The 13,222-nt window shown below is 47.9% G+C and overlaps 1 pseudogene across 1 annotated transcript in view; it reads left to right on the forward strand.

Annotated features, from left to right (window-relative positions):
- LOC110504539 (cholecystokinin receptor-like) overlaps positions 1-12,718 on the forward strand; it is a 39,927-nt pseudogene extending 27,209 nt beyond the window's left edge. The window contains exons 3-5 of the transcript XR_016494825.1: positions 504-768; positions 11,339-11,466; positions 12,155-12,718. The product of XR_016494825.1 is annotated as a cholecystokinin receptor-like (transcript). The remainder of the gene's footprint in view (positions 1-503; positions 769-11,338; positions 11,467-12,154) is intronic.
- The last annotated feature ends 504 nt before the right edge of the window (positions 12,719-13,222 follow it).

Raw genomic sequence — 13,222 nt, forward strand, 5'->3', positions numbered from 1 at the left:
AAATCTTTTTGTATACAAATCCGGCTTTAAACTTCTTCACAACAGTATCTCGGACCTGCCTGGTGTGTTCCTTGTTCTTCATGATGCTCTCTGCACTTTTAACGGACCTCTGAGACTATCACAGTGCAGGTGCATTTATACGGAGACTTGATTACACACAGGTGGATTGTATTTATCATCATTAGTCATTTAGGTCAACATTGGATCATTCAGAGATTCTCACTGAACTTCTGGAGAGAGTTTGCTGCACTGAAAGTAAAGGGGCTGAATAATTTTGCACGCCCAATTTTTCAGTTTTTGATGTGTTAAAAAGTTTGAAATATACAATAAATGTCGTTCCACTTCATGATTGTGTCCCACTTGTTGTTGATTCTTCACAAAAAAATACAGTTTTATATCTTTATGTTCAAGGGGGGCGAATACTTTCGCAAGGCACTGTACATATTTGAAACTTTTAAAAGTGTAGTTTATGTGTCGTTTCTCATTTCTTTACTTTCCAACAGGTGTATCCGTGAGCATCTCCACCTTCAGCCTGGTTGCCATAGCGATCGAGCGCTACAGCGCCATCTGCAACCCGCTGAAATCGCGGGCGTGGCAGACCCGTTCCCATGCCTACCGGGTGATCGCCGCCACCTGGCTCCTGTCCTTCATGATCATGACCCCCTACCCCGTGTTCAGCCACCTGAAGCACGTTCCCTTAAAGGACAACATCACCATCGCACGCATGTGTCGCCACATCTGGCCCTATCCGGAGGTGGAGCAGGCCTGGTGAGTCTGTGTGTGTGGGGGGGGGTTGGAGTGTGGGGGTGAGGTTGAAGTGTGTGTGTGTGTACGGGTGGGTGGGTGTGTGTGCGGGTGAGGTTGTGTATGAAGTGTGTTTGTGTGTAAGGGTGGGTGGGTGTGTGTGAGGTGGGGGTTGAAGTGTGTGTGTGTGTACGGGTGGGTGGGTGTGTGTGGGGGTGAGGTTGAAGTGTTTGTGTGTGTGTGTGCGGGTGGGTGTGTGTGTGTGGGGTGAGGTTGTGTATGAAGTGTGTGTGTGTATGGGTGGGTGTATGGGGGTGAGGTTGTGTATGAAGTGTGTGTGTGTATGGGTGGGTGGGTGTGTGTGCGGGTGAGGTTGTGTATGAAGTGTGTTTGTGTGTAAGGGTGGGTGTGTGTGTGTGGGGGTGAGGTTGTGTATGAAGTGTGTGTGTGTAAGGGTGGGTGTGTGTGTGTGTGTGGGGGTGAGGTTGTGTATGAAGTGTGTGTGTGTAAGGGTGTGTGTGTGGGGGGGGGGGGGGGTGAGGTTGTGTGTGTAAGGGTGTGTGTGTGTGTGTGTGTGTGCGGGTGAGGTTGTGTATGAAGTGTGTTTGCGTGTAAGGGTGGGTGGGTGTGTGTGGGGGTGAGGTTGTGTATGAAGTGTGTGTGTGTAAGGGTGGGTGTGTGTGTGTAGGGGTGAGGTTGTGTATGAAGTGTGTATGTGTGTAAGGGTGGGTGTGTGTGTGTGGGGGTCAGGTTGTGTATGAAGTGTGTGTGTGTAAGGTTGGGTGTGTGTGTGGGGGGGTGAGGTTGTGTATGAAGTGTGTGTGTGTAAGGTTGGGTGTGTGTGTGGGGGGGTGAGGTTGTATATGAAGTGTGTTTGTGTGTAAGGGTGGGTGGGTGTGTGTGCGGGTGAGGTTGTGTATGAAGTGTGTGTGTGTAAGGGTGGGTGTGTGTGTGTAGGGGTGAGGTTGTGTATGAAGTGTGTATGTGTGTAAGGGTGGGTGTGTGTGTGTGGGGGTCAGGTTGTGTATGAAGTGTGTGTGTGTAAGGTTGGGTGTGTGTGTGGGGGGGTGAGGTTGTGTATGAAGTGTGTGTGTGTAAGGTTGGGTGTGTGTGTGGGGGGGTGAGGTTGTATATGAAGTGTGTTTGTGTGTAAGGGTGGGTGGGTGTGTGTAAGGGTGAGGTTGTGTATGACGTGTGTGTGTGTAAGGTTGGGTGTGTGTGTGGGGGGGTGAGGTTGTATATGAAGTGTGTTTGTGTGTAAGGGTGTGTGTGTGTGTGTGTGTGTGGTGGTCAGGTTGTGTATGAAGTGTGTGTGTGTAAGGGTGTGTGTGTGTGGGGGGGGTCAGGTTGTGTATGAAGTGTGTGTGTGTAAGGGTGGGTGTGGGGGGGTGAGGTTGTTTATGAAGTGTGTGTGTGTAAGGGTGTGTGTGTGTGTGTGTGGTGGTCAGGTTGTGTATGAAGTGTTTGTGTGTAAGGGTGGGTGTGTGTGTGGGGGGGTGAGGTTGTTTATGAAGTGTGTGTGTGTGTAAGGGTCGGTGTGTGTGTGTGGGGGTGAGGTTGTGTATGAAGTGTGTGTGTGTAAGGGTGGGTGTGTGTGTGTGGGGGTGAGGTTGTGTATGAAGTGTGTGCGTGTAAGGGTGGGTGTGTGTGTGTGGGGGTGAGGTTGTGTATGAAGTGTGTGCGTGTAAGGGTGGGTGTGTGTGTGTGGGGGTGAGGTTGTGTATGAAGTGTGTGTGTGTAAGGGTGGGTGTGTGTGTGTGGGGGTGAGGTTGTGTATGAAGTGTGTGTGTGTAAGGGTGGGTGTGTGTGTGTGGGGGTGAGGTTGTGTATGAAGTGTGTGTGTGTAAGGGTGGGGGTGAGGTTGTGTTTGAAGTGTGTGTGTGTAAGGGTGGGTGTGTGTGTGTGGGGGTCAGGTTGTGTATGAAGTGTGTGTGTGTGTAAGGGTGGGTGTGTGTGTGCGGGGGTGAGGTTGTTTATGAAGTGTGTGTGTGTAAGGGTGGGTGTGTGTGTGCAGGGGTGAGGTTGTTTATGAAGTGTGTGTGTGTAAGGGTGGGTGTGTGTATGTGTGGGGGTGAGGTTGTGTATGAAGTGTGTGTGTGTAAGGGTGGGTGGGTGTTAATTCCTCTCGTCTTACTTTTTGCTTAGTGCTGTTGTCCTAATACTGCATTTTAGGGGGTTTGGTTGGAATTGTGATAACGAACAAAAGAAAATCTGTCTACACCTATATATTAGAGTGATGATACAGCAGTGTTGTTTTTGCATACTCATTAGAATATAAACACATTACTAAAATGGGTGCAACAGCAAAATAAGGTGTAACTTTCCACTAAAACAAGCTTTACGTTTGATGTAGACTTCTCCAGGGAGAAAACACTGGCTGTAGCTGTAATTCTTTCATGTTGGTACCTCCATGATGCCTACTCTTGTGAGAAAAACTCACTCGCATATCCACACATTTTCACATACCCGCTCAAGTCATACATAGAGACGCACACACACACACACACACACACACACACACACACACACACACACACACACACACACACACACACACACGCACACACACATGCACACACACACACACACACACACACACACACACACACAGACACACGCATGCACATACATTCCTGAGGTTCTCCAGAAAACTAAAGTAAAAGTGAGAGAGAGAGAGCTTGGAGGGAGGAGCAACGCCTGAAACGGTTTGTTTACTTTTTCTTTGGCTCTTTCCCTTCAAATCAGCTCATCACTCTCCTCTATCTCCACCAGTGATAACTCCTCTCCTCTATCTCCACCGGTGATAACTCCTCTCCTCTATCTCCACCAGTGATAACTCCTCTCCTCTATCTCCACCAGTGATAACTCCTCTCCTCTATCTCCACCAGTGATAACTCCTCTCCTCTATCTCCACCAGTGATAACTCCTCTCCTCTATCTCCACCGGTGATAACTCCTCTCCTCTATCTCCACCAGTGATAACTCCTCTCCTCTATCTCCACCAGTGATAACTCCTCTCCTCTATCTCCACCAGTGATAACTCCTCTCCTCTACATCCACCAGTGATAACTCCTCTCCTCTATCTCCACCAGTGATAACTCCTCTCCTCTACATCCACCAGTGATAAACTCCTCTCCTCTATCTGCACCAGTGAGAACTCCTCTGCTCTATCTCCATCAGTGATAACTCCTCTCTCCTCTATCTCCACCAGTGATACATCCTCTCTCCTCTATCTCCATTAGTGATAACTCCTCTCCTCTATCTCCATCAGTGATACCTCCTCTCTCCTCTATCTCCACCAGTGATACCTCCTCTCCTCTATCTCCATCAGTGATAACTCCTCTCTCCTCTATCTCCACCAGTGATACCTCCTCTCCTTTATCTCCACCAGTGATACCTCCTCTCTCCTCTATCTCCACCAGTGATAACTCCTCTCCTCTATCTCCATCAGTGATAACTCCTCTCTCCTCTATCTCCACCAGTGATACCTCCTCTCCTCTATCTCCACCAGTGATACCTCCTCTCCTCTATCTCCATCAGTGATAACTCCTCTCTCCTCTATCTCCACCAGTGATACCTCCTCTCCTCTATCTCCATCAGTGATACCTCCTCTCTCCTCTATCTCCACCAGTGATAACTCCTCTCCTCTATCTCCAACCAGTGACAACTCCTCCCTCCTCTATTTCCACCAGTAATACCTCCCCTCTCCTCTATCTCCATCAGTGATAACTCCTCTCCTCTATCTCCACCAGTGATAACTCCACTCCTCTATCTCCACCAGTGATAACTCCACTCCTCTATCTCCACCAGTGATACCTCCTCCCTCCTCTCTCCTCTATCTCCACCAGTAATACCTCCCCTCTCCTCTATCTCCATCAGTGATAACTCCTCTCCTCTATCTCCACCAGTGATAACTCCACTCCTCTATCTCCACCAGTGATAACTCCACTCCTCTATTTCCACCAGTGATACCTCCTCTCTCCTCTATCTACACCAGTTATACCTCCTCCCTCCTCTATTTCCACCAGTAATACCTCCTCTCTCCTCTATTTCCACCAGTGATACCTCCTCTCTCCTCTCTCTCCACCAGTGATAACTCCTCTCCTCTATCTCCACCAGTGATAACTCCTCTCCTCTATCTCCACCAGTGATAACTCCTCTCCTCTATCTCCACCAGTGATAACTCATCTCCTCTATCACCAACATTGACAACTCCTCTCCTCTATCTCCACCAGTGACAAGTCCTCTCCTCTATCTCCACCAGTGATAGCTCCTCTCCTCTATCTCCAACAGTGATACCTCCTCTCTTCTATCTCCACCAGTGACAACTCCTCTCCTCTATCTCCAACAGTGACAACTCCTCTCCTCTATCTCCAACAGTGATACCTCCTCTCTTCTATCTCCACCAGTGACAACTACTCTCCTATATCTCCACCAGTGATACCTCCTCTCTCCTATATCTCCACCAGTGATACCTCCTATTTCTCCAACAGTAATACTGCCTCTCTCCTCTATCTCCACCAGTAATTCCTCCTCTCTCCTCTATCTCCACGAGTAATTCCTCCTCTCTCCTCTATCTCCACCAGTAATTCCTCCTCTCTCCTTTTTCTCCACCAGTAATTCATCCTCTCTCCTCTATCTCCACCAGTAATACCTCCTCTCTCCTCTATCTCCACCAGTAATACATCCCCTCTCCTCTATCTCCACGAGTAATTCCTCCTCTCTCCTCTATCTCCACCAGTAATACCTCCTCTCTCCTCTATCTCCACCAGAGATAACTCCTCTACTCTATCTCCACCAGTGATAACTCCTCTCCTCTATCTCCACCAGTGTTACCTCCTCTCTCCTCTATCTCCACCAGAGATAACTCCTCTACTCTATCTCCACCAGTGATAACTCCTCTCCTCTATCTCCACCAGTGTTACCTCCTCTCTTCTATCTCCACCAGTGACAACTCCTCTCCTCTATCTCCAACAGTGATACCTCCTCTCTTCTATCTCCACCAGTGTCAACTACTCTCCTATATCTCCACCAGTGATACCTCCTCTCTCCTATATCTCCACCAGTGATACCTCTTATTTCTCCAACAGTAATACTGCCTCTCTCCTCTATCTCCACCAGCAATTCCTCCTCTCTCCTCTATCTCCACGAGTAATTCCTCCTCTCTCCTCTATCTCCACCAGTAATACCTCCTCTCTCCTCTATCTCCACCAGAGATAACTCCTCTACTCTATCTCCACCAGTGATAACTCCTCTCCTCTATCTCCACCAGTGTTACCTCCTCTCTAGTCTATCTCCATCAGTGATAACTCCTCTCCTCTATCTCCTCCAGTGATAACTCCCCTCCTCTATCTCTACCAGTGATAACTCTTCTCCTCTATCTCCACCAGTGATACCTCCTCTCTAGTCTATCTCCATCAGTGATAACTCCTCTCCTCTATCTCCTCCAGTGATAACTCCTCTCCTCTATCCCTACCAGTGATAACTCTTCTCCTCTATCTCCACCAGTGATACCTCCTCTCTCCTCTATCTCCACCAGTGATACCTCCTCCCTCCTCTATTTCCACCAGTAATACATACCCTCTCCTCTATCTCCACCAGTAATACATACCCTCTCCTCTATCTCCACCAGTGATACCTCCTCTCTCCTCTATCTCCAATAGTGATAACTCCTCTCCTCTATCTCCACCAGTGATACCTCCTCTCTCCTCTATCTCCATTAGTGATAACTCCTCTCCTCTATCTACACCAGTGATAATTCCTCTCCTCTATCTCCATTAGTGATAACTCCTCTCCTCTATCTACACCAGTGATAATTCCTCTCCTCTATCTACACCAGTGATAACTCCTCTCCTCTATCTCCACCAGTGATACCTCCTCTCTCCTCTATCTCCACCAGTGATAACTTCTCCCTCCTCTATTTCCACCAGTAATACATACCCTCTCCTCTATCTCCACCAGTGATACCTCCTCTCTCCTCTATCTCCATTAGTGATAACTCCTCTCCTCTATCTCCACCAGTGATACCTCCTCTCTCCTCTATCTCCATTAGTGATAACTCCTCTCCTGTATCTCCACCAGTGATAATTCCTCTCCTCTATCTACACCAGTGATAACTCATCTCCTCTATCTCCACCAGTGATACCTCCTCTCTCCTCTATCTCCACCAGTGATACCTCCTCCCTCCTCTATTTCTACCAGTAATACATCCCCTCTCCTCTATTTCCACCAGTGATACCTCCTCCCTCCTCTATTTCCACCAGTAATACCTCCTCTCTCCTCTATCTCAACCAGTGATACCTCCTCTCTCCTCTATCTCCACCAGTAATTCCTCCTCTCTCCTCTTTCTCCACCAGTAATTCATCCTCTCTCCTCTATCTCCACCAGTAATACCTCCTCTCTGCTCTATCTCCACCAGTAATACATCCCCTCTCCTCTATCTCCACGAGTAATTCCTCCTCTCTCCTCTATCTCCACCAGTAATACCTCCTCTCTCCTCTATCTCCACCAGAGATAACTCCTCTACTCTATCTCCACCAGTGATAACTCCTCTCCTCTATCTCCACCAGTGTTACCTCCTCTCTCCTCTATCTCCACCAGTGATACCTCCTCCCTCCTCTATTTCTACCAGTAATACATCCCCTCTCCTCTATTTCCACCAGTGATACCTCCTCCCTCCTCTATTTCCACCAGTAATACCTCCTCTCTCCTCTATCTCCACCAGTGATACCTCCTCTCTCCTCTATCTCCATCAGTGATACCTCCTCTCTCCTCTATCTCCACCAGTGATAACTCCTCTCCTCTATCTCCACCAGTGATACCTCCTCTCTCCTCTATCCCTACCAGTGATAACACCTCTCCTATATCTCCACCAGTGATACCTCCTCTCCTCTATCTCCACCAGTGATACCACCTCTCCTCTATCTCCAACAGTGACACCTCCTCTCCTCTATCTCCACCAGGGATAACTCCTCTCCAATAACTCCACCAGTGATACCTCCTCTCCTCTATCTCCACCAGTGATACCTCCTCTCCTCTATCTCCATCAGTGATAACTCCTCTCCTCTACATCCACCAGTGATAAACTCCTCTCCTCTATCTGCACCAGTGAGAACTCCTCTGCTCTATCTCCATCAGTGATAACTCCTCTCTCCTCTATCTCCACCAGTGATACATCCTCTCTCCTCTATCTCCATTAGTGATAACTCCTCTCCTCTATCTCCATCAGTGATACCTCCTCTCTCCTCTATCTCCACCAGTGATACATCTTCTCTCCTCTGTCTCCATCAGTGATACCTCCTCTCTCCTCTATCTCCACCAGTGATACCTCCTCTCTCCTCTATCTCCACCAGTGATACCTCCTCTCCTCTATCTCCATCAGTGATACCTCCTCTCTCCCCTATCTCCATCAGTGATAACTCCTCTCTCCTCTATCTCCACCAGTATTTCCTCCTCTCTCCTCTATCTCCACCAGTATTTCCTCCTCTCTCCTCTATCTCCACCAGTATTTCCTCCTCTCTCCTCTCTCTCCATCAGTGATAACTCCTCTCTCCTCTATCTCCACCAGTAATTCCTCCTCTCTCCTCTATCTCCATCAGTGATACCTCCTCTCTCCCCTATCTCCACCAGTGATAACTCCTCTCCTCTGTCTCCACCAGTGACAACTCCTCCCTCCTCTATTTCCACCAGTAATACCTCCCCTCTCCTCTATCTCCATCAGTGATAACTCCTCTCCTCTATCTCCTCCAGTAATAACTCCTCTCCTCTATCTCCACCAGTGATAACTCCTCTCCTCTATCTCCACCAGTGATTCCTCCTCTCTCCTCTATCGCCACCAGTGATAACTCCTCTCCTCTATCTCCACCAGTGATAACTCCTCTCCTCTATCTCCACCAGTGATAACACCTCTCCTCTATCTCCACCAGTGATACCTCCTCTCTCCTCTCTCCCTACCAGTGATAACTCCTCTCCTATATCTCCACCAGTGATACCTCCTCTCCTCTATCTCCACCAGTGATACCTCCTCTCTCCTCTATCTCCATCAGTGATAACTCCTCTCTCCTCTATCTCCACCAGTAATACCTCCTCTCTCCTCTATCTCCACCAGTAATACCTCCTCTCTCCTCTATCTCCACCAGTATTTCCTCCTCTCTCCTCTATCTCCACCAGTATTTCCTCCTCTCTCCTCTATCGCCATCAGTGATAACTCCTCTCTCCTCTATCTCCACCAGTAATATCTCCTCTCTCCTCTATCTCCACCAGTAATACCTCCTCTCTCCTCTATCTCCATCAGTGATAACTCCTCTCTCCTCTATCTCCACCAGTAATACCTCCTCTCTCCTCTATCTCCATCAGTGATAACTCCTCTCTCCTCTATCGCCACCAGTATTTCCTCCTCTCTCCTCTATCTCCACCAGCAATACCTCCTCTCTCCTCTATCTCCACCAGTAATTCATCCTCTCTCCTCTATCTCCACCAGTAATACCTCCTCTCTCCTCTATCTCCACCAGTAATACCTCCTCTCTCCTCTATCTCCACCAGTATTTCCTCCTCTCTCCTCTATCTCCACCAGTATTTCCTCCTCTCTCCTCTATCTCCATCAGTGATAACTCCTCTCTCCTCTATCTCCACCAGTAATACCTCCTCTCTCCTCTATCTCCATCAGTGATAACTCCTCTCTCCTCTATCTCCACCAGTAATATCTCCTCTCTCCTCTATCTCCACCAATATTTCCTCCTCTCTCCTCTATCTCCACCAGTAATGCATCCTCTCTCCTCTATCTCCATCAGTGATAACTCCTCTCTCCTCTATCTCCACCAGTAATACCTCCTCTCTCCTCTATCTCCACCAGTATTTCCTCCTCTCTCCTCTATCTCCACCAGTAATTCCTCCTCTCTCCTCTATCTCCACCAGTATTTCCTCCTCTCTCCTCTATCTCCACCAGTGATAACTCCTCTCTCCTCTATCTCCACCAGTAATTCCTCCTCTCTCCTCTATCTCCACCAGTATTTCCTCCTCTCTCCTCTATCTCCACCAGTAATTCCTCCTCTCTCCTCTATCTCCACCAGTATTTCCTCCTCTCTCCTCTATCTCCACCAGTGATAACTCCTCTCTCCTCTATCTCCACCAGTAATTCCTCCTCTCTCCTCTATCTCCACCAGTATTTCCTCCTCTCTCCTCTATCTCCACCAGTGATAACTCCTCTCTCCTCTATCTCCACCAGTAATTCCTCCTCTCTCCTCTATCTCCACCAGTATTTCCTCCTCTCTCCTCTATCTCCACCAGTATTTCCTCCTCTCTCCTCTATCTCCACCAGTGATAACTCCTCTCTCCTCTATCTCCACCAGTCATACCTCCTCTCTATTCTATCTCCAACAGTAGTACCTCTCTAATATCTACTTCTTCTTCTCCCGCCTCTTTATAGCCGCCTCTTTGCATTCTCATCTCTCCGTCTGTCCGTCCGTCTGCTTGTCAGTCAGCTCGTCCCTCCTTCTGTCCGTCTCTGTTTCTCTCTCTCTGTCGCTATCTCTCTCTCCTTATCCCTCATCCCCCATCCCCCATCCCCTCTCTCTGAGGCCCTGACATAGAACAACCTAACCTGTAAATGCCAGCTTGTTATGTCACAGGGCTCATTGTAATGACTGGAATGGAAATTATGGAACGTAGTCAAAGATGTGGTTTCCATATGTTTGATACCATTCCGTTTATTCTATTCCAGCAATTACATTGAGCCCTTCCTCCTAAAGCTCCTCCCACCAGCCTACTCTGCTGTAGTCAGACATCCATTTGAAATCATTATTGAGATAAATTAAATGCACGAAACGTACTCTCTTTACCCTCTCTTCCACTCTCCAAAGGGTTCAATAATGAGTTACAAAAGCAAGTTAAAACACTTGTAGGAACCAAAAAGATAAAGAGACAGTTCCAAGGAAGAATGGATGCACATGTAACTATTCTAATGTAACTATGTAACTATTCTAATGTAACTATGTAACTATTCTAATCTCCTACAGGCTCTCTTATGATTGTGGAATATTGTTCTAATAGCCATGGTGCCTCTAAACAATTTCAATGGACTATCAAGGACATAATTCATGTGGCTTTACCCAGAGAGCTAATTTAGTTCCAACAATTTATATTCCTAATCCACTAGCTCAATATCCCCGTTAACATATTTAATACTTTTCGATTACCCGTTCCACATATTTTGTCCTCCACGACGACTAAATAGAATAACAGCATTGTGGTGGAATGTCTTCTACACTGGGTATCAACCATTAATGTCTCCAGCCGTTGGACCACAGCAAAGATATTGAAGAATTGAAGATCCCCATCTCTGGTTTGCTCCTTCTAACCCAATGCCTATTGGACTTCCTCTGCCTAACCTCTTTCTGGAAGTCTCCTGTGAGAGTGAGCCCTTTTCTCCTATGCTCTCTCTATGCTCCTTGAAGAAGCTGGCCTCAGGCACAGATCGATGGATCAGAGTAGTCACCAAACATCCTAACCTTAACCATGTCAAGAGGGGTAAGGCACAACATACCTTGGATTGGTGTCTAAGGTCAATTTGTTAAACCCACTTCCTGTGTGTGTCCCAGGAACATGATGTTGCTGCTTACGCTCTTTGTTGTTCCGGGGGTGGTGATGATTGTGGCCTATGGACTCATCTCCAGAGAGCTGTACCGGGGAATCCAGTTTGAGATGGTTCAGAAGACATCATCCCCCGGTGAGACCTACATTACTGTTATTTAGTTATTCACACATTTATTTACATCTTGCAGTGGAGAGGTTAGTAAGAAGATGTTAGAATGCTGAATTGGAATTAACTCCTGAGAATACTAGAATAAATAGTTATCATCCAGTTACTGCCCAGTAGTGTTTCCCAGATGTTTGAATACTGAACCAGATTATTAGGATTTGGGCTGTCTCTTTTCTGTGGTCACACAGAATGAACATTTCATTAGCATTTCAATCATGTTAATGTGTTGCAGGTTAGAGCAGTGTGAAAGTGACTAGCTGGAAGGATCTGATATATGGAGTATATCTGCTGCTGATAGCTGTAGACCTTCACCATTTGTCTGTCCAATAGGAGAGAGGGAGGGGTGGAGGGGAGAGAGGAACAGAGGGGTGATATGGAGGAAGAGAGAAAGCGAGGAAACATTAGCCCTCAGATGAGAGATGTGACTCAGGTTTTTGGTGATGTGCCTCCTCTAAAATACATCTGTGACCCAGGATTGTGTGGCTCCTCATGGCTAAATTTAGATATATGGGGTGTTGAATGGATCATAAATATTTGTGACCGTCTGAAATGATTAGTTACAAAACCTAATTGGTCTGACCCCTCCTCACAGTTTTGGACTTCTACTTGCCTGCGAAGTAAATCGTCTGTCATCTTCTTTGCCCCGCCCCCTCAGGTCTAAAGAACGGCCTGACCACCACCGGGGCTTGCGGCAGCGACGACGGTGATGGATGCTACGTCCAGCTCGCCAAGCGACCGCGCTCCATGGAGATGTCCACTCTGACATCATCGACGACAACCGCGTCCAAATTGGAGCGTCCCCGCAGCAACACCTCGGAGGCCAAGCTCTTGGCCAAGAAGCGCGTGATCCGGATGCTGGTGGTGATTGTTGCTCTGTTCTTCCTGTGCTGGTTGCCCCTCTACTGCGCCAACACCTGGAAGGCTTTCCACCCCGTCTCTGCCCGCCGTGCCCTCTCTGGTGCCCCCATCTCCTTCATCCACCTCCTGTCCTACACCTCGGCCTGCGTTAACCCCATCACCTACTGCTTCATGAACACACGCTTCCGCACTGCGCTGCTCGCCACCTTCGCCTGCTGCTGCCGCCCGCCCTGCCGACACAGACGCCACGGGCTGCGGGATGGAGAGGAGGACGCCATGGCTATGGGGGTGTCCATGTCCAAATTTAGTTACACCACGGTCAGCACTATGGGGACGTGCTGAGGGAGGAACCATTGACTGACTGGGGGACGAGGGGGACATGGGGGGACATGGGGGACATGGGGGGAAACCAGAGAGATATGTTATGTCATTCGTATAGGGAAACTGTTAACCTGCGGACGGTAGGTATGGGGAGATGCACCCACGGGCTATAACGAAACCAACGCCTGACCATTACTGCAACGCTAATGTCAAGGCAGCCAATGGGGTCAGAGAGATAGTTAGATATGTCTATCTGAAGGGATGAACTAAGCATGGGTAAATCAAACCTGTGGTATCCACTCAAAAAGGGAAAATACTCATGACCCATGGAGAATGCTTTCCTAACATACCCACAGGAAAATGATACACCGTTTAATAGTTGCCAAACAAAAGAAAATAAGGAAATATTATCGTAGCACAATTTTGCGTTAGCATTTGTCCCAAGTGATGGGAAAACAATGTTTTGTTCAATAGTATATGTATGCCAATGTAGTTATTTCAATCATGTTTACTGATGAATCCCTCATATAGGACGGGGAATTAT

The sequence above is a fragment of the Oncorhynchus mykiss genome, chromosome 3 (genome assembly GCF_057628025.1).
Source record: "Oncorhynchus mykiss isolate SJ-2025 chromosome 3, ASM5762802v1, whole genome shotgun sequence".
In the NCBI taxonomy this organism is placed as follows: domain Eukaryota; kingdom Metazoa; phylum Chordata; class Actinopteri; order Salmoniformes; family Salmonidae; genus Oncorhynchus; species Oncorhynchus mykiss.